This window comes from Cornus florida, unplaced genomic scaffold (assembly GCF_030987335.1).
Source record: "Cornus florida cultivar Cherokee Brave unplaced genomic scaffold, ASM3098733v1 CherokeeBrave_3.0.0_Hap2_Chr04, whole genome shotgun sequence".
Lineage (NCBI taxonomy): Eukaryota > Viridiplantae > Streptophyta > Magnoliopsida > Cornales > Cornaceae > Cornus > Cornus florida.
The window spans coordinates 70,786,946-70,811,032 of record NW_026775574.1 but is presented as its reverse complement, the minus strand read 5'-3'; the positions used below and the strand labels follow the sequence as shown (position 1 = coordinate 70,811,032).

At 36.8% G+C, this 24,087-nt stretch overlaps 1 long non-coding RNA gene and 10 other non-coding genes across 11 annotated transcripts in view; all 11 read left to right on the top strand.

The window, feature by feature from the left end:
• The first annotated feature begins 1,035 nt into the window (after positions 1-1,035).
• Positions 1,036-24,087, top strand: part of LOC132303486 (uncharacterized) — a 34,285-nt gene continuing 11,233 nt past the window's right edge. The window contains exons 1-2 of the long non-coding RNA XR_009481243.1: positions 1,036-2,255; positions 11,632-11,907. This is a non-coding gene — a long non-coding RNA (uncharacterized LOC132303486). The remainder of the gene's footprint in view (positions 2,256-11,631; positions 11,908-24,087) is intronic.
• On the top strand, positions 1,318-1,402 carry LOC132305985 (small nucleolar RNA snoR14). The gene has a single exon (XR_009481783.1). It is a non-coding gene; the product is annotated as a small nucleolar RNA snoR14 (small nucleolar RNA).
• LOC132305973 (small nucleolar RNA Z101) lies at positions 1,538-1,627 on the top strand. The gene has a single exon (XR_009481772.1). It is a non-coding gene; the product is annotated as a small nucleolar RNA Z101 (small nucleolar RNA).
• Positions 4,949-5,041, top strand: LOC132305977 (small nucleolar RNA U61). Its single transcript, XR_009481776.1, has one exon. It is a non-coding gene; the product is annotated as a small nucleolar RNA U61 (small nucleolar RNA).
• On the top strand, positions 5,160-5,248 carry LOC132305987 (small nucleolar RNA snoR14). The gene has a single exon (XR_009481785.1). It is a non-coding gene; the product is annotated as a small nucleolar RNA snoR14 (small nucleolar RNA).
• Positions 5,503-5,592, top strand: LOC132305970 (small nucleolar RNA Z101). Its single transcript, XR_009481769.1, has one exon. It is a non-coding gene; the product is annotated as a small nucleolar RNA Z101 (small nucleolar RNA).
• LOC132305990 (small nucleolar RNA snoR14) lies at positions 10,886-10,970 on the top strand. The gene has a single exon (XR_009481787.1). It is a non-coding gene; the product is annotated as a small nucleolar RNA snoR14 (small nucleolar RNA).
• On the top strand, positions 11,119-11,209 carry LOC132305968 (small nucleolar RNA Z101). The gene has a single exon (XR_009481767.1). It is a non-coding gene; the product is annotated as a small nucleolar RNA Z101 (small nucleolar RNA).
• Positions 20,945-21,031, top strand: LOC132305978 (small nucleolar RNA U61). Its single transcript, XR_009481777.1, has one exon. It is a non-coding gene; the product is annotated as a small nucleolar RNA U61 (small nucleolar RNA).
• LOC132305989 (small nucleolar RNA snoR14) lies at positions 21,168-21,256 on the top strand. The gene has a single exon (XR_009481786.1). It is a non-coding gene; the product is annotated as a small nucleolar RNA snoR14 (small nucleolar RNA).
• Positions 21,498-21,588, top strand: LOC132305971 (small nucleolar RNA Z101). Its single transcript, XR_009481770.1, has one exon. It is a non-coding gene; the product is annotated as a small nucleolar RNA Z101 (small nucleolar RNA).

The window sequence follows — 24,087 nt, the reverse complement described above, 5'->3', positions numbered from 1 at the left end:
TTATTTAATATTTATTATTTATTATAATATAATATATGTTAAATATATTATATATTTTATAATAAATGTATAGATGATGCATATGCATGCACTTATATACATAATTGGTGTGAATGTTTTTGTTTTAATATATCTTATTTTGTACTCATGTATTGGGTATTATTAGAATTTGGGATTTTAAATTGAATATTATATTTGAAATAACTGAATTGCATACATATTTTAAGTTTTTTTGTACTAATGAAAAAAATTAAAATTAAAATAAAATAATTAAAAAATGTTATGTAAATCTATAACAAATCTGTATTATTAAACACTGCTATTATTTTTTACTTTCAAAATTGTGACAATAACAAGTATTAATAAAAGTCATTTTTCTTTTTTATTGTCGCTCAAGAAGACAAAATTATATTTTTGTTTTCTTGAGATTGCAAAAATAGAAAACGAAAACGTTACTAAACGCACTCTAAATAGAAGTTATTGCTTCCGCTTCTCTTCTTCTACGGCATAAATGTAGAAACAAAGGCTATGCCAAAAAGCCCCTAAGGCATTGTTTGGCAGAAATAATTTTTGAAAAAAATCCAAATATGAGTTATTTTGAGCTCATTTTATTTTTAAAAAATATATAAATAAATAAAATTTATTAAATAAAAAATGTATTGTTTAGGCACTATTTGTTTAAAAAAAAATTTTTTGATTTGGCTTAAAAATTAACAAAAAAAATTATTTTTTTCTTTGTTTTTTCCTTAAATTTGATTTCTTTTTTTAAAAATTTTACTTTATTTTTAAAAATTCAGTCACAACCTGCCCTTATGGTTTAGCTCGCACAAACAGTGTTTTAAAGAGGATTTTGGACCAAATTTTTTTAAAAAAATTTTTAAATAGGACAAATTCAATTTTATTTATTTACTTAAAAATATTAATATATTTAAAAAGTAACTATTTAATAACTAAAATTTGGAGACTCGACTTCGCTAAGATGAGTCTTCTCTGAGTTATCCTACGAATTCTCAAACTTTTTATTGTTGTTTTATTTTTCTTGAATATTTGATAGATATGATGCATTGATGTGCGGTGAAGATTTAATATTCGCGTTCCAAAAGATTGTCTCTCTCGTGGCGTTGTCTATGACGGCGCACAATTCTCTAAGGAGTTCTGAGCGCAAAACTGACCTATTTTACGAGATTCTATTATATTCTGCCTTTAAATCCTCTATTATTTTTTGATCTATCGTTATTTTATTTGCTAGTGATTTTATGGTTTCTTTCGATTTTAGTGATTTTATTCGGTTTTGATTTGAAATTAGGTAGGAAAAAGACGAGGTGATGATGAAATTCATTGGTTTGTCAATCCACTGACACGTGTGTGATGTTAATAATGAATCCCGACAGGTTCTGATCGTCTTTTTCTTTTCACACCCAAAAAAACCTACAAATTATCACACACTAAATCACATCTTTATATATATATATATATATATTATATATATGTATGTACTTAATATGTATGAGTATGTTTATGTTCTCATTTTCTTGGTAATGGGCATGTGATGAATCATGAATCTCATAACAAATGGGTAATTTGCGTCTGAACGTTTCAGTGATGCTAAATCACTAAGTTGCCAATTACTTCAGGTATGTTATTTTTTCTCATGTATATTAGTGACATATTTAGCTATTTGAAAGATTTATGGACTAAGTAAAATATATTATTGTAAACATTTTGTGATATTGGTTTAATTAATTGGGTTCTTCTGAATTAACAATGCTTGATACCCATGTGAGGTATTTGTTTTGGACCTAGCATGAAGTACTTTCAAGGGTTTTTGAATTTTTTGCCTTTGGAACATTTAATTGTGCAATAGTGGAGGTTGTAGGCAATGACTTAAGTCTTAAACTTCTCTATCTTGACATTGGTTGCAATAAGGTGGCTTAGTATCATTTAAATCTTTACATTTGCTACTTGTGAAGCTTGCTACTGATGGGGATGTGCATATTCTAAATTTTATCATTAATGCTCTCAGTTCCAGTTTCACTTCCTTGAAGATAAGGTTTGCTTAATTTTTTTTTCAGTCATCTTCTTATGTATGGCATTGTGGCTTAAGTTGTAACAATGTTGTTTCTACGATCTCATTTAACCAAGTTTACTTTATGTAACAACGTTGTGCTTTTCAGGTAGTTCTGATTAGGATTGATTAGTGTTAAGTACTGGATCTGACTCCATTATGTTGCCGGTGAGGATCTCTAATACTTGGGGTAAGTTGCCTAATGCCAATATCTGGCACATCACTTTGGTATCGTGTGTTGGTTAAGTTGTTTGATGTGTTTAGATAAATGAAGTGATTATATTTTCTCTCAGTAAACAATTTAAATGAATTGATAGTTTTAGATTCCCTCTCAATTATGAGCATATCAAAATTTTGTGAAACCACATTTTGCCACAACGTAAGTTACCGCTTGGGTACTTGGTTGGTTAATTTAGATCTTAATTAAGAGAGATGAAGATTTGAAATCTTTTAAGTTGCTTTAATCGAGTATTTTAAAGAAGTCTAAACAAAATAGCTATGATTTTAAAGCAGGAAAAAAGATAGAAAGTCACAAAAATAAATGTCTTATGGATTTGGATCCCTTCCTAGATCCTTTTAGAAGATATTGTATTTAGAGTTTATAAACCCTAAATGCATTCCACAAGAGAATTTCTGTCTTTAAAATTATTCATTCAAGTCTTCCACAAAATTCTCCGTCTAATCTCTTACAAGTCAAGTTTAAGCTTTAAAAATCTGTACAATGGGAAAGAAGTGAGAAAGTAGATCACGGAAAGGAGAACATAGAGCTTGAAAGCTGAAGGAGATACATTCTTGAAAGTTTTTTTTGAAAAGGATTTTCTCTGCATCAAGAGTTTTCATGCTTCCCAAAACATCAAATACTCATTTCATTACAAATGACATCTTTGGTCATTGAAGATTGGTGGATCAATAATGTGGTATAAGGAAGAGGAGATCTAGCAAGCAAGGGCTTGGAGTTCCTACGATCTAAGAGCATCACAAGCCTTTTCGGCCAATGGCTTGCAGTGTAACGAATTAAATCCCTTGGGTTGGGCTTCTCCATTTGGTGTTGTCCACACCAAATTCCACACTCCACTTGTGGAGTAGCGCCCTTGATATATGACCATTCCCTTGTGTATATTTTGTGTTTTTTTTATTTATAAAAAGTGATGGTGTGTGAGACAAATAATAAAAAGTATAGGCCAAAAAATAATAAAATAATAAAGTGGAGAATGGGAGAGGAGTGCACACCAAGAGGAAGGACATTCCAAAAAAAAAAGAGTAGAGCCACGTTAGCAATTGTGTAGCCAATTTGCATCATTCCACACAGGATGCTCTAAATGTGAGATTGAAGATTGGAAGAAAGTACTGGCCTTTGTGTATGAGGCCACATCATTTTATTTATGAGATTTCTAAGCCTAAATTCATGGGAATCTAGAAATATAAAATATGTAGGACTAGAGTGTATATCTCTATGTAGGCTCTCGGAGAAGATGTTTTAGGGTTTGGAGCATCCCGTTTGCAAAAATTGGCTCTACACTTTATTTGGAGAGTCCATCCTCCTAGTGCTCTCTCTCGTTCACCCCTTTATTATTTTTAGGCTCCACACACCATCACTTATCTTTTTAAAAAAAAAAATATATACACAAGGGTTCACTTTGGGGCCTTAGTATACCACACTCCACTTGTGGAGTGTGGAGTGTGGAATTTGGTGTGGGCTCCACCAAATGGAGGAGCCCACACCAAGTGAAAGCCATTGTCCATAAAGACTTGCCATTGGCCATAACACTCTCTAGATGCAATAAACAAATTCCAATCAGGGATTTTCGTAGCAAATTTAAAGTGCAAAGTCGTTTTAATATAAAATAATTCATTATAAGAAAGGCATTACTAAATAATTCTCAAATGGTTACTAATTAGCATGTAAGTATTAAATTTGGGAATTATTCATTTTGTCAGTACTTTATAGTTTAGAATAATTTTGTTTGGGTTTCATTACTTATATCTAATTGTTCTTTAATTTTTTCTAGAGATTCGCCCTCTTCTAGATTGAGCAGTAGATAGAAGTTGATATCTGCAGGTACTTGCCTCTTGTAATGGGTACTGTTGGTTGGTCATGATTGAGCCAATTATTCTATTTTTACATGTGTTTCGAGTCCTAGTCAGTTGTGGTACGGGTATTTTGAATGGAATGGCTATGTTTAAGGTCTTGTTTGGAATTGTTTTTGGCTTATCTTGAGTGAAAAAGAAAAAGAAAAAGAAAAAGAAATTATAGTAACTTGTAGACATTTAGGACTGAACAACTATCAAACAGAACTGCTTCATGATCATCTTACTTCCTAGAATAATTCGATGATCAAAAGGATTGCCAATCATTTTTCTAGGTTTTGGGGTATTGGCTTTGCTCGCTGGGCTATTGCTCAGTGTGTGTATCCCACTTGCTGAACAAATGCCCAGTGCTCACTGGTCATTTGCCCAACAATTGAGGTCCACTAAATGGGTAAAGGCCCATCGAGTGCTATTTAAGCTGGACTTGCCGAACTTGCTTTGCAATTTAAAAATATATATTAATAAATAGAATATAAAAGATGAAAATGAATATAATAAAAAAAGGTGACCTTATCTCACATGCACATGTTCCTAACAACGCAGATAGTAGTTCATCGAAAGACACAATATCATCTTGCATGCTATTTTGGAAATTTGTTTACAATCTTACCTTATGATTCTGGTATAAGAAAAGAGACTTGTGCAGAAATGGAATTTTTACCTGTAAAGTAAGTTTTCTAGAAGGAAGATTTTCTGAGATAGTTATTCCAATGCTGGATTTGCTTATATATATATTTATATATATTGTTTTTATAAAGTTTTTTTTTTTTTTTTTGAATATTTGATAGACATGATGTGCTGTGAAGAACTAATTTTTGTGTTCCAAAGATAGTGTCTCTCATGACAGTGTCTGTGATGGCACACTATCCTTTAAGAAGTTCTGAGCACAAAACTCATCTACTATTATTCTAATCTAGTTTTAAATCCTCTTATTTTTTTGCTCGTGATTTTAGGTTTTCTTCTGATTTTGTGATTAGTTTTTTATCTGAAATTTGGGGGGAAAAAGACGAGGTGACGAAGAAATTCATTGGTCTGTCAATCCACTGACATATTTCCATGTGATGTTAATAATGAATCCCGACAGGTTCTGATCGTCTCTATCTTCCCAGATCCAAAACACACACAATTCATCGCGCACAAACTCATATCTCTGTATAATATAATATAATATATATATATGTATATATATGTATCTATCTGTGTGCACGTAAGTTTATGTTATTTTCTTTTTCATGGGCATATGAGGTTTAAACACACAATTCATCACACACAAACTCAAATCTTTGTATAATATATGTTTGTATGTATGTATCTATGTGTGAGTATGTTTATGTTCTTATTTTCTTTTTCGTGGGCATATGATGAATCTCATAACAAATGGGTAATTTGCGCCTGATGTTTCAGTGATGCTAAATCACCTTGGAGAACTGATGCTTTTTTTTTTGTTCATGTTCTGATATGAAAAATGTTGCTTTTGCCTCATTAGCTTCTTTTTAGATAGTGTGATGGCAACAACTGATTTTAGGTTTTAAAAAAGGTCAATGCTACATAGATCTAAAACTTTAACCTATAATGGATTGATGAAAATTCCTTGGCCAGGCTTCTTGGTTAGGTTTTAAGGCTTAGAGAATCATTATCCTTTAATAAATTTATCCACATTATTCTTTTGCATTGGGTAGTCAAATATATGAAATGGAGTTGTTTTTAATATAGGCATATGATTAGTTGTTTGAAATTGATGCTTAGTTCTATTTTTAAGCTGATTTTTTTTAATAAGGGTTATTAGTGGATAAACTCTAAATGTGTAAGACAACATGTGTGAAAACACTAGGCAGTGTGTTGTGTTGTGTTGGTGCAGTACTCTCTATTCATAGTGTTTGCTGTTCCATTTACTGCACCAAGGGATAAAAATTCTTAGGCTAAACTTTATCTACTACGTCAAAGAGATAAAAACTCTATAGGCTAGACAAAGCAGTTTGGAAAATATGTGGTTACGCAAATCTTTAGCCAAACACCTGAAATATAGTTGATATTCTTACGAGTATTTTACTCCCTCCGTCCCATATTAGTTGTCCCCATCAAAAACTTTGACTCACAATTTTTGTGAGTTAAAGTTACCCAAATAGACATCTAATATGGGATATAGGTAGTATATAAGTATAAAAAATGAATATGACTAAAAATGACCTCAAAAATAAAAGGTGGTAGTGAGTCAAAATTTTTTGATTGGACAATTATTATGGGACGGAGGTAGTAGTAATTTACTATTGAGTAATTGTAACCTTATGAATTAATTATTTTGTGCACAACATCAAACTACTTATAGGTTCATTAAGTAGACTGCTGTCAATGTAATAAAAATGACATTAAATTGTTTGCTTCTTGTCACTATATTGTCACTAAGTGATTTATTTATTACACTAAGTAGGTTCATTAAGTATGTTTGAATTTTTGTGTAGTTTTTTCTAAGATCTAATGCAATGAATGCCGGTTTGTGTAATAAAGTTGGGTCAGTTTGTGTAATAAAGTTGGGTTGTTCAGGTGGTGGTAGGGAGTTGTCATTAGGATTGGTGGGTGCAAGTACTGCTAATGTCATAAGCAAGATCAGTACTGTGTTTTAGATTTGTGTGACTTAGCCGTCTATTGAGATTGAAGCTAATGTCTTTTTTCTTTCTATTAAGGTAATTTAAATGAGTTGTTATCTTTAAATTCTCTCAGTTTTGACCGTATCAAACTTTGTGAAGCAGTCATATGGCTACATTATGCTATAACATAAGTGTACTTTAAAATCTAAATTGAGAGAGAAGATTTCAAAACATTTAAAGTTGCTTTAATTGAAAGTTAGCATCTGGTGCTTTACACAAGTTTAAACAAAATTGATGACTATAAAGTAGAAAAAAGAGAAATTGTTACAAAATTAAATGTTGATAAAGTGATTTCTGAAGGCATTTGGAAGGTTAGAGCCAAAATTTGCAGCCTTGGACAGTGAAAACAAATGGTTGGTTTGGGGCTCTCTAATTCTTGTTAAGTGCTTTTGTTTTTTGAATAGCCATTCGCTTCCCAAAAACCCTTAAACAAGTTTCAGTTTCACACTATTTGTTTTCACTGGCTACATGTCTCTCCAACATCAAATGCTCTGGTACCAATTGAAGGAAATGGGATTTTAATAAAAAAGATCTTCCAGATGATGTAGAAGGTCTAACCCTTGAAGATATCAAAATAGCGTCTAGAGGCCTTTTATTCTCTTGATCTACAATACCATTTTCTTTAATTGGTATCAGAACATTTGAATTTGGGTAGAGATTTTGAGATTTTCAAAATGGGTTTCACATTGATCCAACAAGGTAGCGAGAGAGAGAGAGTGAGCTACTATTGTTTTGACATACAAAGTGGAAAAGTGCGGAGATTTCTCTCTAGTAGTGAAACCATAACTCTTACACACTGTTGGAAGCTCCTACATTGCAAAGTCTTATACATCTTCTCAAGGTCATAGGAGTGAAGAAGTCTTTGGGGTGCTTCTTCAAGAGGCTTGGAGGAGATTGAGATTGAAGGTGTTTGGATTGTAGATCAAGAGAAGGAAGGGCCTTTAGGATCTATCTTGAGGAGATAGCTGGGTTAAAATTTTATTTCCTTTTACACCATTCATTCATCCAAAGTTTTTGAAAACCTCCATCTCTTAATTCTGTACACAATTTCTTGGATCGGAAGATCTTTTTTATTGGAATACCATTCCCTTCCACAGGTGTGAATTTGTTGTGCTCCTAATAATTTATCTTTTTCCTTGTGATATTTTGGATGTTTGTTTACAATTGTACATTAATCTTGTGCAGTGATGGAACTTTCACCAAAAAAGAAAGTACACCATACTGTCCATGGGGGATCTGAGGATTTATGAAATGATAAAGGGATAACATAAGGTCAGCCTAATTAGGTTCCTCAGCATTATGAATGACAACGGGTTGGGATCCCTTCCCATCCTCATCCAGTTTGACAAAGTAAATCTGTCCCTGCCAAACTCGCTTATCAAAAGATTCACGTACTCCATCCCTCTCCCTTAACAAATATTTTAATTAAAAAAATGATATGGATCATATGAGTTTTATCAAATGGTATAGGGATAAGATATTTAAGTTTTTGATTTTTTAGTTTATGAAAGGTATTTAAGTAATTATGCAATATAAACGAGATGGGAAGAGTACCTATCACCATCCACACCTGTGCTGGTTTTTATCTCAAGCCATCCCTGCACCTCCCCGATCCCTACTAAGCATTACAGCATCACAAATTACAATCTGTCCTTGAACAACTCAAGTATGATTCATTACTTATCTTGTTCAAGCTCAATTTTAGATTGAAAATTGAGTCATCTTGCAGGTTATAGATTTAATATAACACTGCTCATAAGGCAACGAACTAGCAAATGACTAAGTTTACACACTAGCTTGTAACTTGTAAAAAAGGTTAATTTGCTAGTCCAAGTATAACATTTTGAAATGCATATAAATTGTACTTCTAGTTCACTACCTAGGTGTTTACAAACCTGCAATCTCTCCTGATCTCTCCCTGTTCTCCAGTGAGCACATTGATGTTCCCCATCTTGATCATTGAATCCACAAATGAAGCAAATAAAAGTTATTGATTTGAGGCATAAGTCCACACATTTTTTTTTATCTCCCCTTCAAAATCTTTATTGGCTAACACATTATCAGATATTAGCAATCCTTGTCCTTGAATAATATTGTGGAAGTAGTGGTTGTCAAACCTAGCCGGAGTCATCAAATCAAGCGGTGCCAATTCACTGTCTCTCCCTGATTTCTGACATATGGACCGTAGGATTCTTCTGAACTCTGTGTTTCTCTTGCGATGGTACAAGTGTTCTTTGGTGTTCTGGTCATAGACTCTTTGCCTGAAGCTTAAACATCTTGCCTTTCCCATTGTGTGACTACCTATAAACAAACCCATGAAGATTACAATGTGTTATTCCCATTTGCAGAGGAAATTCAAAGGAAAATAGAAAGAAAAGAGAGGATAAAATTTTCCATAAATAAAAGTGTTAAGGGTTATTTTTGTCTTATCCGGTCATACTTTAGGGTTAAAGAGGTCTTTTCACTAGGGGTTAAAAGGGTCTTTTCATACTGTGTAAGTGTGCTCTTCAAACGCCTAGATGACCGTTGGGGTTGGTAGAAATCACGTGCCAACCTTAGGAGGTGTAAGTGGAGTAGGTTTATCCAAATTATGCAAGCATGTGTAATTAGATCTAACCTCCATAGGGTCAATGTAATTTAGCCAAGAGATAATGTTTGGTTGGTGAGAAAATGACTAATGAAAAGCATTCAAATTGGAATGTTATGAGCATATATATGAAAGACCACATAGTATTAGGATCACAAACTCCCTCTTATTTCCAAGTCTTCCATGACACAACATGTTATTCATTACTCAATTATTTCTCTATCTTTGCGCATTTGTGGAATGTGGATGTTCAGAAAATTACCTGATAAAGCAACCAAGTCTTTGATGTCAAGACCCTGTTGTTGAAAATTGGCAATGAGAGTCTCTAAAGAGGAATTTGGAGCAGGTATGAATTGGTTGGCACCATTGAAGCTTGCTTTTAAAGAGTCTCTCCTGCCCAAATAGACATTCCATCTGGGACCACCTCTCTGTTGATAAAAAAGAACAGCAAAGATTGCTAAAAAGTGAAACAGAATGTGACTCTCACATAAATGTCTATTGGTTACTTTTCATTTGTATTGATGAGATGACATCACGCGACACACATAAATATGTTATCGGTCACTTTTCATTTATGTTGATTAATCCATCTATTTTAATATATATTAACGAGGCTGTATTAAGTTAGACTCACATAAGTATATCTATTAATTTTTATTATTATTATTTTTTTTATTTGCGTTGTTTAATCTGCCTATTTTGCGCTCAAGTAGTATTAGTCTATATACATGCATGTGTGTGTGTATATATGTATATATATAAATATTTATAAATAAGACCTTGTCAAGTAATCTGGGTCTAGCCCAGTGCAATATTTATTAAAAAACTGCATTAACCCCCTTTTATGGTTCAATTTGTATTTTATTTTGTTTTATTCATAGATTTGTTGCATTGGTAAAATTTGGTTACATTATTTGTGACAAACTCAATTTTCACTTTGCAAGGCCGATCATTTAGTATTAATTAGGTTTGTTTTTAGGCACAAATTATAGCACTAGTAAGTACAAAATCTTCATGTTTGTTTGTTTTCCCTCATGAGAAAAAGTAGCAATTAATTATCTCCAAAATTTGGTAGTGTCTGAATTCAATTTATGTGAGTGGGGTGGTGGGACCCACTATATGATATCACCATAATGTCGTGTGATAAGACCCACCACATCTCTTACATAAATTAAATTCGACAATTGCCGAATTTGGTCCCTACATCACTACTCTTATGAGAGAGAGATGTACTGAAGCAACAGCGTCACGAGCAGCAATGGTGAAGATTTAATATTCGGGTTCCAAAGATTGTCTCTCTCACGACACTGTCTGTGACGGCACACAATCCTCTAAGTTCTGAGTGCAGAACTAACCTATTTTACTAGATTCTATTATATTCTACCTTTAAATCCTTAGTATTTTTTGCTCTATCGTTATTTTATTTGCTAGTGATTATAGGGTTTCTTCCGATTTTAGTTATTTTTATTCGGTTTTGATTTGACCTTGGGGAGGAAAAAGACGAGGCGATGATGAAATTCATTGGTCTGTCAATCCACTGACATATGTGTGATGTTAATAATGAATCCCGACAAGTTCTGATCGTTTCTTTCTTCCCACACCCAAAAGAAACCTACAAATTATCACACACAAAGTCACATCTTTATATAATTATATATATATATATATATATATATATATATATATTATGTACTTAATATGTATGAGTATGTTTATGTTCTTATTTTCTTGGTAATGGGCATGTGATGAATCTCATAACAAATGGGTAATTTGCGTCTGAATGTTTCAGTGATGCTTAATCACCTTGGAGAACTGATGCCTCTTTTTTTTGGGTCTTAATGTTAATAATGTTAATGGTTTTGATATCGAGTAAAAGCAGAATTTGAATTTTACGAGTTTAAAATGAAGTTGGTCTTTTACATTATGTTGCCAATTATAACAAGAATGTTAATTTTTTTCTTGTACATCAGTGACATATTTAGCTATTCATTTGAAAGATGTCTGTACCAAGTAAAATATATTATTGTAAACTTTTTTGTGATTTTGGTTTTAATTAATTGGGTTCTTCTACTTATCAAAAAAATTAATTGGGTTCTTCTGAATTAACAATGCTTGATACCTATGTGGGGTATTTGTTTTCGTGTAAGTTGTAGGCAATGACTTTAGTCTTAAACTCTCTATCTTGATATTGGTTGCAATAAGGTGGCTTTGTATCATTTAACTCTTTACATTTGCTATTTGTGAAGCTCGCTACTGATGGGGATGTGCATATTCTAAATTTTATCATTAATGCTCTCAGCTCCAGTTTCACTCTCTTGAAGATAAGGCTTGCCTTTTTTCTTTTTCTTTTTTCCCAGTCATCTTCTTAACAATGTTGTTTCTAAGATCTCATTTAACCAAGTTTACTTTATGTAACAATGTTGTGTTTTTCAGGTAGTTCTCATTAGGATTGATAGTGTTAAGTACTGGATCTGATTCTCTTATTTTGCCGGAGGGGATCTCTAAAATTATTTGTACTTGGGGTAAGTTGCCTTATGCCAATATCTGACACATCACTTTTGTATTGTGTGTTGGTTAAGTTGTTTGATGTGCTTAAATAAATTAAGTTATTATTTTTTCTCTCAGTAAACAGTTTTAATGACTTGATATTTTTAGATTCCCTCTCAATTATGACCATATCAAAATCTTGTGAAACCACATTCTGCCATAACGTAAGTTACCGCTTGGGTACTTTAAATCTTATGGTATCGGTTGGGTAATTTAGATCTTAATTTAGAGAGATGAAGATTTGAATCTTTTAAGTTGCTTTAATCGAGTATTTTAAAGAAGTCTAAACAAAATAGGTATGATTATAAAGCAGGAAAAAAGATAAAAAGTCACAAAATAAATGTCTTATGGATTTGGATCCCTTCCTAGATCCTTTTAGAAGATATTGTATTTATAGTTTATAAACCCTAAATTCATTCCACAAGAGAATTTCTCTCTTTAAAATTATTCATTCAAGTCCTCCACAAAATTCTGTCTAATCTCTCACAAGTCAAGTTTAAGCTTTTAAAATCTCTACAATGGCAAAGAAGTGAGCAAGTAGATCACGGAAAGGAGGAGAACATAGAGCTTGAAAGTTGAAGGAGATACACTCTTGGAAGTATTTTTTGAAAAGGATTTTCATCTTTTTGTATCAAGAGCTTTCATGCTTCCCAAAACATCAAATACTCATTTCATTACAAATGACATCTTTGTACATTGAAAATTGGTGGATCAATAATGTGGTACAAGGAAGAGGAGATCTAGCAAGCAAGGGCTTGGAGTTCCTACGATCTAAGAGCATCACAAGATAAAAAAAATGAGTATCGGACACAAGGGCTTGTAGCTATTCATTATTGATCCAAGAGGAAAGACTCTCCAAAACTCTACACTTGTGGAGTAGTGCCACGATGTCTGACCAAGGGCCTAAAGTGGGCCCTTGTGTATATGTTTGTTTTTTTTAAAAAAAGTGATGGTGTGTGAGACAAGTCATAAAAGTGTAGAGTCAAAAAATAATAAAATAATAAAGTGAAGAGTAGGAGAGAAGAGTGCACACCAAGAGGAAAGACTCTCCAAAAAAAAAAAAATGTAGAGTCAATTTGCTTCCTTCCACACAGGATGCTCTAAAAGTGAGATTGAAGATTGGAAGAAAGGAGCTTAAAACTAAGAGAGTGCGATTTCACCACACTAGGGGCGATTTGTGTGACTGCGGTTTTGTTAGGTTTGGGATGAAATCCTTTCTGGAAATTGCAAGATTACCAAGAATCTCGCTTGGAGGGGAAGTGAAGACGGTAGTTCCTCACTGAGGACCATCGTTGTACATAGACGGGGAGTTCGTTGGAGGAAGGAAGTCAGTTCTCTCATCCTGTTTGGTCGAAAGATTTGATAAGGAAGTGGGGGGTTGTGATCGAGTGAAAGAATTGGCAGCGCGGGCTTGAAATATGACTTGTGGAGTGGGGTTAACACCCTTATCCAACTCACTGCTCCTTTTCCGGTTTCCTTCGTAGGTAGAGGCCAAACGTGTGTTGAAGGAAGGGCGATGATAGTGGGGTTCTGCAACTCTGAGGATCGACGTGTGGTCCTTCAGAGTTGGGTGTTTTGGCGTTCTTAGCGACTATGTTACATGGACTCGGGTACGGGTATCGGACACGGATGTGTATCCATGCGTCGGACGTGTCAAATCTCCAAATAGAATGACACACGGACATGGCTAAATATTCATTTTATTAATTATTTTATTTTATTTTCTAGAGTAAAGTAATGTTTTTATCTAATATAATGTTCAATATAGACTTTTAACTCATTTTAAAGTAATAATATATTGTAATTGAATGATTGGATATGCTTTTTAAATACATGTCCAATCAAAAGTGTCGGACACATATCCCATACCTATGTCCGAGGGATATGTGTCCGACACGGGTACTTCACAACTTTTGAAGAGTCCATGTAACAGAGCTTAGCGATAAAGGTCTCAAACAGATCAGGCTGTTTGGCCTTCCTTTGCATCCTTGGTGTCATGCTTTGTTCGTCGAAGTGGGAGAGCTTTGTGGTGGGTATGTGAGATCTGATGCGGATGAGACTAGGGATGCCGAAGGCGTTTGGATAACAGTGAGATCCGGCCTGTTTATTAACGACGACACCTTCTGCTATAAGGTCGCGATCTAGGAAAAAATCTTGCCGGAGCTTGTTCTTTCAACGGAGAGTCTCGAAGGTAGTGACGGATCACACCTTATGACGGAAGAGAAATGGAATGAGATTCTCAGTAAAGGAAAAGAGGGGGTTCTCGAGATTCAACAGTGGTTGAAGGATTGAGAAATCCAACGAGCAGTGAAGTATATAGGAGGTAGAAGACGAAGTGATCTTCACGCGCCGTCCAAATGCGTTGATGATGAACAGAGAAGGATTACACGTGAAGGTCGACTGGATACTCATCCGGATTCCCCCTTATCCTTATCTCTTGATGATAAGGTAGGGGAGGAAAATTCTAATCGGGCTGAGGATGGCGGTGAGATGGGCCAGAAGATGTCAAGGCAGGCCAGGAGTCAGATTGGGCCTAGTCTTAATTCTGGGCTCACTCAGCCTAAACCCAACAGAGCGATTTTTGGTTCTGGGCCTAATCGACGGGTACAGACAGGGCCGATTAGATTCGGGCCAAATAAACGGATTCAGACTGGTCTATTGGATCTGGGCCTAATAGAAGGGTGCGAAAAGGGCCAAATTCTTTAACTATCTCTTTCTCAGACACCAAACCAGGCCCTAATCCTTTGAGGCCATATAATGAAGTTTAAGTCCATGTTAAGCCTTCGCCTCATTTGTCTAAGTTTAATTCTTCATCGGATAAACCTGAGCGGAGGATGATGGATGTCGGTTGCCATGGTTCTCGGAGGACTCGGACTGAAAAGCAGAAATGGGTTGCACGATCTCACGCTTCACATTCAGGTTTGAGCTCTGTTCATTCTCAAAGTGCTATTTCTACTTCTACTCCTTCTTCGGGTGGAGTGGTGAGAACTGGGGATGTTGTGGAGGATGTATCGAATCAACAGAGTGGTCTTCTTGGGTCTTCAGGTTCATGGTGTGATGGGTCAGTGTTGGATGTCTCAAAAGCCACAACTGGGAGTGTAGGGTGTTTCAATGGAGTGACAGTTTGCGTTGGGAAAGACCTGCACTTCAAACTGACTAATGACTCAGCTGTAGCTCTGCTTAAAGAGCTTCGGCTCTTTGCTGCGTTTGAAGGACTGAACAGTCAACCATCTGCGAATGAGGTGAATTTGTCAACTGAACAGGATGATTCGGAAACAGAGGGGGATATGCAGTTAGGAGTGGTTGATTTTCCTTCTCAGCAGCACTGTTCTAATGACTCCTTTTCCTGGATGGATTTGGATCAATCAGAAGTGGATTTAATGGAACCTTTGGCAGTTGTGTGGCCAGATTGTTTGGAGATGACCAATGATCTGGGTATGGAATGGGTTATCGAGAACATTGGAGCAGTAAGTGAAGCCTTGGGTGTCTCTTCAGAAGGTTATGATGATTGAACCTTGTCTATTCTTCACGAAATAGTTGCAGGTAATGACAGTACTGAACCTAATCGTGGCACAAAAGAAGTCAAAGCCAGAAAACATTTTTCGCATCGGAAAGGGGAACATGAAGTGAAGAATCTGATTTCTTGTGTTAATTATGACGGGAAGAATGGGACGACCAAAGAAAGGGGAAGAACCAAAAGTGGTAAATGGGGAGGAGGAGGGGAGTTGATCGTTTTTGGTTCTTCATGAAGCTACGACTTATAATGTGGAATGTTCGTGGTTTAAATGATCCGGACAAAAGAAGAGTTGTCAAGGTAGCTTTGAGAAAGTGGAGTGCCCATGTCGTTTGTTTACAGGAAACTAAGATGGCTTCTATCACTGTTGAGATTGTCATGAGTCTTTGGGGAGGAAGGTTTGTGGATGGGTAGTGTTGAACGCCTCTGGAACTTCGGGTGGTATTCTTTTTATGTGGGATCGAAGGTGGTTATCAAGTTTGAATAGTTGGAAGGGTATTTTCTCTGTGTTATGTCTGTTTCAAATGGAGGAAGACAATTTCAGATGGGTGTTTTCAGGTGTTTATGGGCCTGTTATTGATAGTGACAAACCAGTCTTGTGGGAAGAGCTTTGCTATGTTAAGGGATTGTGGTCATTGCCTTAGTGTTTAGGCGGGGATTTTAATTCTATTAGGTCCCCGTTTGAGAGGTCCACAGGGGGCAGGTGGTCCTCTGAAACGACCATGTTTTCAGAATTCATTGATAGTCATTTTCTCATTGACCTACCATTCGAAGGAGCAGCCTTTACTTGGTCTAATGGTAGAGAACCGGTTACTTTTTCACGGTTGGATAGATTTCTGATTTCTGGGGCGTGGGAAGAGCATTTCCTGGATGTCTCTCAGGCTGTTCTGGTTAGAGTGACATCTGATCATGTGTCTTTACTTCTTGATTGTGGTGGTATGAGTTCTAGACGCACACCTTTCCGTTTTGAAAATATGTGGCTAAGATTTGAGGATTTCCAAGGGAAAGTTCAGTCTTGGTGGGAGGAAGCGAGTTTTACAGGCTCTGCTAGTTTTGTGTTAGCTAGAAAGTTTCAGTTTCTTAAAACTGAGTTAAAGAGGTGGAATAAAGAAGTGTTTGGGAATCTTGAATGGAAGAATAATAGAGTTCTTGCTGATATTGTTGAGCTCGATCGTCTTGATGAGGTGGGGCAGGATGGGGAGCCATTACGCTCTAAAAGAGCCTCTTGCTAGGCGAATTTTGCTGAGATTGCTTTTATGGAGGAGATTTCGTGGCGCCAGAAGTCTCGGGCATTATGGTTAAGAAAAGGGGATTGTAATACAAAATTCTTTCATAGACTTGCCAACGCTCACAGAAGATGTAATCACATAGGGCGTATCTGTGTCAATGGTTCTGAGCTGTGGAGAGAGGATGAGGTGCGCAGGGGAATTGTTTCTTTTTATCAGCAGCTTTACACTGAGACTTTGGATTGGAGACCTACTCTTGATGGTCTTCCTTTTAACTCTATTTCTGCGTTGGATAGTGATAGGATTGAGGTTCCATTCACGGAGGAGGAAGTGCTTAAGGCACTTTCTAGTTTTAATGGGGACAAAGCTCCAGGACCAGATGGGTTTACTATGTGGTTTCTTAAGGAGAGTTGGGAGGTGGTGCGTATTGAGGTGATGGGCACCTTTTAGGATTTTTATTCTCATGGCACATTTGAGAAATCACTGAACGCATCTTTTATTGCTCTCATTCCCAAGAAGGGCGGTGCCTCTGTTATTAAGGACTTTCGGCCAATTAGCTTAATAGGATGTTTGTATAAGCTTATTGCCAAGGTTCTTGTCTCCAGGATGAGTAATGTTTTGGATGGTCTTATTTCAGAATCACATAATGCTTTTGTTGGTGGACGGCAAATTTTGGATTCTGTTCTTATTGCAGGGGAATGTGTTAGCTCTAGATTGAAAAGTGGGGTGCGTTTTATGTAAGCTTGATATTGAGAAAGCCTATGATCACGTTAATTGGAAGTTTGTTCTGTATCTACTTCGGAGGATGGGGTTTGGAGACAGGTGGATAAAATGGATTGAAACAGGTATCTCGTCAGTTATGTTCTTTGTGCTCGTGAATGGTTCCCCTACTGGTTTTTTTGCTAGCTCGCGTGGTCCGACACAAGGAGACCCATTATCGTCTTTTCTTTTCCTTATTGTCATGGAAGGATTGAGCAGATTAATGAGAAAAGCGGAGGATTTGGGTTACGTCAGGGGTTCAGAGTTAGCAGAGATGTTGAACATCAGATGCAGATCTCCCATTTATTGTTTGCGGATGATACTTTGGTTTTTTGTGATGCCGAAGTCTCTCAACTCAGATATCTGAGGTGCATTCTTGCTTGTTTCCAAGCGGTTTATGGGCTAAAGATTAATGTTGGAAAGAGTGTGCTTGTTCCAGTGGGGGATGTTCCAGATATTTCTTCCTTAGCTACTGTCCTTGGGTGTGGAGTGGATGCTTTTCCTCTTCCTTACTTAGAATTGCCTTTGGGAGTTTCTTCTGTGCGAGTTGGAAATTGGGACCCAGTGATTAATAGATATGAGAAGAGATTAACAGGATGGAAAAAATAGTATCTTTCTAAGGGTGGGAAAGTCACACTCATTAAGAGTACTCTCTCGTCCCTTCCTACCTACTTTTTATCTTTGTTTCAAATTCCATGCTCTATTGCTGAAAGGATTGAAAAAATCTAGAGGGATTTTCTATGGGGTGGAAGGGGAGAAGTGTTTAAGTATCATCTCGTTAATTGGGAACAAGTCTGCCAACCGCTGAAATTAGGCGGTTAGGCATTCGAAAGTTGGTCCCTTTTAATCGAGCTCTCTTGGGAAAGTGGTTATGGAGATTTGGAAAGGAGCGCCATCGTCAGTGGAGAAGAGTTGTCTCATGTCGTTTTGGTGAGGAAAGTGGGGGCTGGTCCTTTGTCCCAGTCACTATTACGGGAGGCGTTGGTGTGTGGAAATTCATTCGGAAGGTCTGGGATGTTTTCTCCTCGCACATTAGATTCAAAGTTCATGATGGTAGACATGTCCGTTTTTGGGAGGACCTTTGGTGCGGAGATCAGCTACTGTCTCACTCCTTTCCTAGACTTTACAGTATTGCAGAAAATAAGCATGTCTACGTAATTGATTGTTATCAACTTGATAACAGTGGAGTTACGTGGGATGTGCGTTTTTGGCGCCCCTTTCAAGACTGGGAAATGGAGGAAGCTTGTGTTTTTTTGGATACGTTGTATAGGCAGAAGGATGTTGGCAGAGGTAGTGATAATATTTTGTGGGTTCCTTTAGCTCATGGTAGGTATGATGTCCGATCCATGTTCTTGTGTCTGTCCAACTTCATTGGTCACGATTTTCCATGGAAGTCTGTTTGGCGTTCTAAAGCTCCTCTTAGAATTGCATTCTTCGTTTGGATTGCCACATTGGGAAAGATTTTGACATTGGACAACTTGAGAAAGAGAGGCAACATCATTGTCAATTGGTGTTGTTTATGTAAAGCAGATAGTGAATCCGTGGATCATATTCTTTTGCACTGTCCTGTGGCGTATGATTGTTGGAGTTTTATTTTTAGCATGTTTGGCTTTTTTTGGGTAATGCCTAAGCACTTCTCACAATTGATCAACGCATGGAGACGATGTCCTATTAAAAAACATGCTCGTGATTATTGGAGGATTCTTCCACATTGTGTTTGGTGGTGTCTATGGCGTGAGAGGAATAACAGAACCTTTGAAGGAAAAGAATCGTCTTTAGCAAATCTGAAAATTCATATTCTTCATTCTCTGTTCTGTTAGGTAAGAGTAAGCGCATGCTCCTCGATTGATGATTTCTTTGATCTTTTGGATGCTATTGGTCCTTAGGTCTTTTTTCTTCTTGTATTAGGGACACGTTCCCCTTTTGAACGCTTTTCTAATATATTTTTTACTTATCAAAAAAAAAAAAAAAAAAAAAAAAAAAAAGATTGGAAGAAAGTGTTGGTCTTTGTGTGTGAGAGAGATCACATCATTCTATTTATGAGATTTCTAAGCCTAAATTCGTGGGAATATAGAAATATAAAATGTGTAGGACTAGAGTGTATATCTCTGTAGTCTCTTGGAGAAAGACGTTTTAGGGTTTAATGCATACGGTGTGCAAAAATTGGCTGTACACTTTTTTTTGTAGAGTCCTTCCTCTTGTTGTTCTCTCCCGCTCTTCACTTTATTGTTTTATTATTTTTTGTTTCCACACACCATCAATTTTCTGTTCTTTTTAAATAAAAAATATACACCTCACTTTGGGCCCTTGGTGAGCCGCTATACAACACTCCACAAGTGGAGTGTGGAGTGTGGAATTTGGTGTGCCATTGCTCAAAATGGCTAGCCATTGGCCAAAACACTCTCACCCAATAAACAATTCCAATCAGGGATTTACATAGCGTTTTAGAGTGTAAATTTTTTTAAATATAAAATAATTCATTATAGGAAAGGCATTAGTTAATGATTCTCAATTGGTACTTATTAGCATATGAGTATTAAATTTGGGAATTATTCATTTTGTCAATTCTTTATAGTTTAGAATAATTTTGTTTAGGTTTGAGTACTTATATCTAATTTTTCTTAGGGATTTGCCCTCTTCTAGATTGAGCAGTAGATAGAAGTCGATATCTGCAAGTACTTGCCTCAGCAGTAGATAGAAGTCGATATCTGCAAGTACTTGCCTCTTGTAATGGGTACCGTTAGCTGGTCATGATTGAGACAATCATTCTATTTTAACATGTGTTTTTAGTTCTAGTCAGTTGTGGTATGGTTATTTTGAATGGAATGGCTATGTTTTAAGGTCTTGTTTGGAATTGTTTTTGGCTTATCCTGTGGAGTGAAAATGAAATAGAAAAAGATAATGAAATTATAGTAACTTGTAGACATTTAGGACTGAACAATTATCAAACGGAACTGCCTTTATGATCATCTTGCTTCCTAGAATAATTTTATGATAAAAATGATTGCCAATCATTTTTCTAGGTTTTGGGGTATTGGCTTTGCTTGCTGGGCCGTTGCCCAGTGAGTGGATCCCACTCGCTGAACAAATGCCTGGTGCTCACTTGTCATTTGCCCAACAAGTGAGGTCCACTAAATGGGCAAAGGCCCAGCGAGCGCCATGCAAGCTGCACTTGACCAACTTGCTTTGTAATTTTAAAAAAATATATAAATAAATAGAATATAAAAGATGAAATTGAATATAAAAAAACGGTGACCTTATGCCAGTTCCTAACAACACAGATAGTAGTTCATCGAAAGACACACTATCATGTTGCATGCTGTTTTAGAAATTTGTTTACAATCTTACCTTATGTATAGACTTGTGCAGAACTGGAATTTTCACGAGTAAAGAAAGTTTGCTAGAGGGAAGATTTTCTGAGATAGTTATGATTTTCTGAGATAGTGATTCCAATGTTGGATTTGGTTTTATATATATATATATATATTATCTTGAATATTTGATAGACATGGTGTGCTGTGAAGATCTAATTTTCGTGTTCCAAAGATAGTCTCTCATGACATTGTGATGGCACACAATCCTCTAAGAAGTTTTGAGCACAAAACTCGTCTACTATTATTCTAATCTAGTTTTAAATCCTCTTATTTTTTTTTTTTTTGCTAGTGATTTTAGGGTTTTCTTCTGAATACAAGCCTTTTTGTGATTAGTTTTTGATGTGAAATTTGGGAGGAGAAAGACGAGGTGATGAAGAAATTCATTGGTCTGTCAATCCACTGACATATTACCGTGTGATGTTAATCATGAATCCCGACAGGTTCTGATCGTCTCTCTTCCCAGATCCAAAAAAACACAATTCATCACACAAATTCAAACCTTTATATAATACACACACACACACACACACACACACATGTATGCATGTACCTGTGTGTAAACAAGTTTATGTTAATTTCTTTTTCATGGGCATATGAGATTCAAATACACGCAAACTCAAATCTTTGTATGATATGTATATATGTTTGTACGTATCCATATGCAAGTATGTTTATGTTCTCACTTTCTTTCTCATGGGCATGTGATGAATCTCATAACAAATGGGTAATTTGCATCTGAATGTTTCTGTGATGCTAAATCACCTTGGAGAACTGATGCATTTTTTTATTTTTGTATATATATTTTTACTACATGTACAAATAAGAAAAATGTTGCTTTTGCCTCTTTGGCTTCTATTTAGAAAGTGCGATTGCTGGATTTTTTTATATTTTATTTTATTTTATATTTTTTTATTATTTTTTTAAAAACCTTTTTTCTCTCTGTTAGAGGCAATTTTGGGTGATTAGGGTTTCCTGGAGATTTCTGATGCGATCATGGAATAGGGTACATGGGAGGATCGTTTCTCGAAGTTGCGAATCTACCACGTCTCATTCTTGATAGTGAGATCGAAAGCCTTCCAACTACAGATGGTAGGACATTCAGGGTTGATCATCATAGCATGGCCAGCCGAGAATCAGTTTTGAAATTTTGCCTTGTTGGACGCTTTGATAGAGATGTGGGAAGCATTGACTCTATTGAGAAGTGGGGCAGACATGGAAGACTGCGTGTAGAGTAAGGGTTTCAATTTTGCTTGACTGTCTTCTTCTGTTCAGATTACCATCGGAGAAAAAGGCACAATGGGTTCTCAGTTATGGCAGAAAAAACTGGGGCGTTGCTTCTTTAGCCATTGATGTATGGTATTTTGAAGTCGGTTGCTCGGTGGTGAGACCAAGTGGAAGAGGACGACGTGTAGTGATGTACGGATTGCCTCTTCATCTTCGATGTCGAAGGTTGTTCGAAGCAATACGGAATCTGTGTGGTGGTTATTGTGACCTGGAGATGGACGATATGGTGGCAGGAGAGAGAATTGTTATCTTCGTTGCTGATGAAGGTTTGATCCCGGAATTTAGTTAAGTCGAAGATCAGAGAGTTACATTTAAAGTTGAATTGAGGGAGGAATCATGACCATCCATTCTGCCGAAAGCCTCCCTAGATCCATATGCCAGATTTACTTCACAGATTGGGCACGAGGAGTCGAGAATTGGAAAGCTTCGTTGTCCCTTTGCCCGGCCGGAGTTTCAGATCATCCTCGGTCCTCAAGGGAAGAGACGCGTGCACTTCAACACACCGTCTGCGAGTGGGGCAAACGAAATCAGAAATAAAATGAGTACGCGCTTTACGGAGGTCCACACACGTGAATATGCTTGTGACAGGCTGGGATATGGCTATAACAGGCCTGTTTTGATCAATGGGCTTTACAGGCCCAAGTCTAATGGATCTTTGGCCTGGACTGGGCTACGGGTCCCCCAAGGGATTAAAAGGAGGGTCCAGAGAGGGCCCCATAGATCCTTGTCCATTTCATTATTAAATGACAAGCCCGCCCCAAATGTTTTAATGGAGTCATGTAATGGAAGATTAGCCCAGGCCCTGGTCCAGGTCCAGGCCCATTCTCAGTTTGTTTCACAATGTTCTGCACACAAGGATTTGTTATCTACCACTAGACATTGGTCCATGTCTGAGAAATCAAGGTGGAAGAAGATGAGCGTAAGCATGACTGGTTCGACTGCGAAAGAGAGCTGGAGTTCTCGCCATGGCTCTTGATGGTCTCGCAATGACAAACAGAAGTGGATAGCACACTCTCATGCTTTCGTCACTCCATGTACGTCCTCTATTGCTCATCCTCGGAGCTTTCTTCTGCTTTTTCTACTCCTTGTGGGGTGATGAGAAGTGGTGGTGGTATGGAGGATGTTTGTGTTCAACAGAGGGATGTTTCTAGGCTTATTGTTCCACGGTTTGATGGGTCAGTGACTAAGGCTGCAAAGGAAATGTCTAGAAGCGTAGGAAGCTCTGATGGGGTGACGGTCTGTGTGGGACGAGATCTCCACTTCAGGTTGACCGACGAATCAGCCGTGGCCTTGCTTAAAGAGGTGCAACTTTTTGTAGCTCTAAAAGGTCTTAATTGCTTGTCTTCCGAAGGTCCAGAGACGAATGATATTCATAGTCTGATGACACTTGATTCAGGTGATATTGCTACAGATTTGGATTTACAGATGGATATATATGTTAATGGCATGGAGAGTGAGGGGGAGGAGAATGGAGATTGGGTTCCCTCTCAGCATGATTATTCCAATGACTTGCTTCTATGGACAGAAACGGATCAATCCGTTGTGGGAATAGTGGAACCGTTGGCAGTAGTGTGACCTGACAGTTTAGAAACGACTAATGATTTGGGCACGGACTAGGTGGCAGAGAATATTGGTGTTATCAGTGAAACTTTGGGTGTCTCTACAGAGGGCAATGATGATCAAGCCTTGTCCATTCTTCACGCAATGGTGGCAGGGGGAGATGCTGCAGAGTATATTCAAGGCACGAAAGAGGTCAAAAGTAGGAGACCTTTAACGTCTTGGAAAGGGGAGCAGGAGGTTAAAAACCTCATTTCTTATGTTAACTATGAGGAGAAGGATGGGGTGGCGAGGGAAAGGGGAAGGACCAAAAGTGGGAAACGGGGAGGAGGGGAGATGATTGTTTATGGTTTTTAATGAAGCTATGAATCATTATGCGGAACGTTCGTGGTCAAAATGATCCGGACAAAAGGAGGGTGGTTAAGGTAGCTGTGAGGAAAT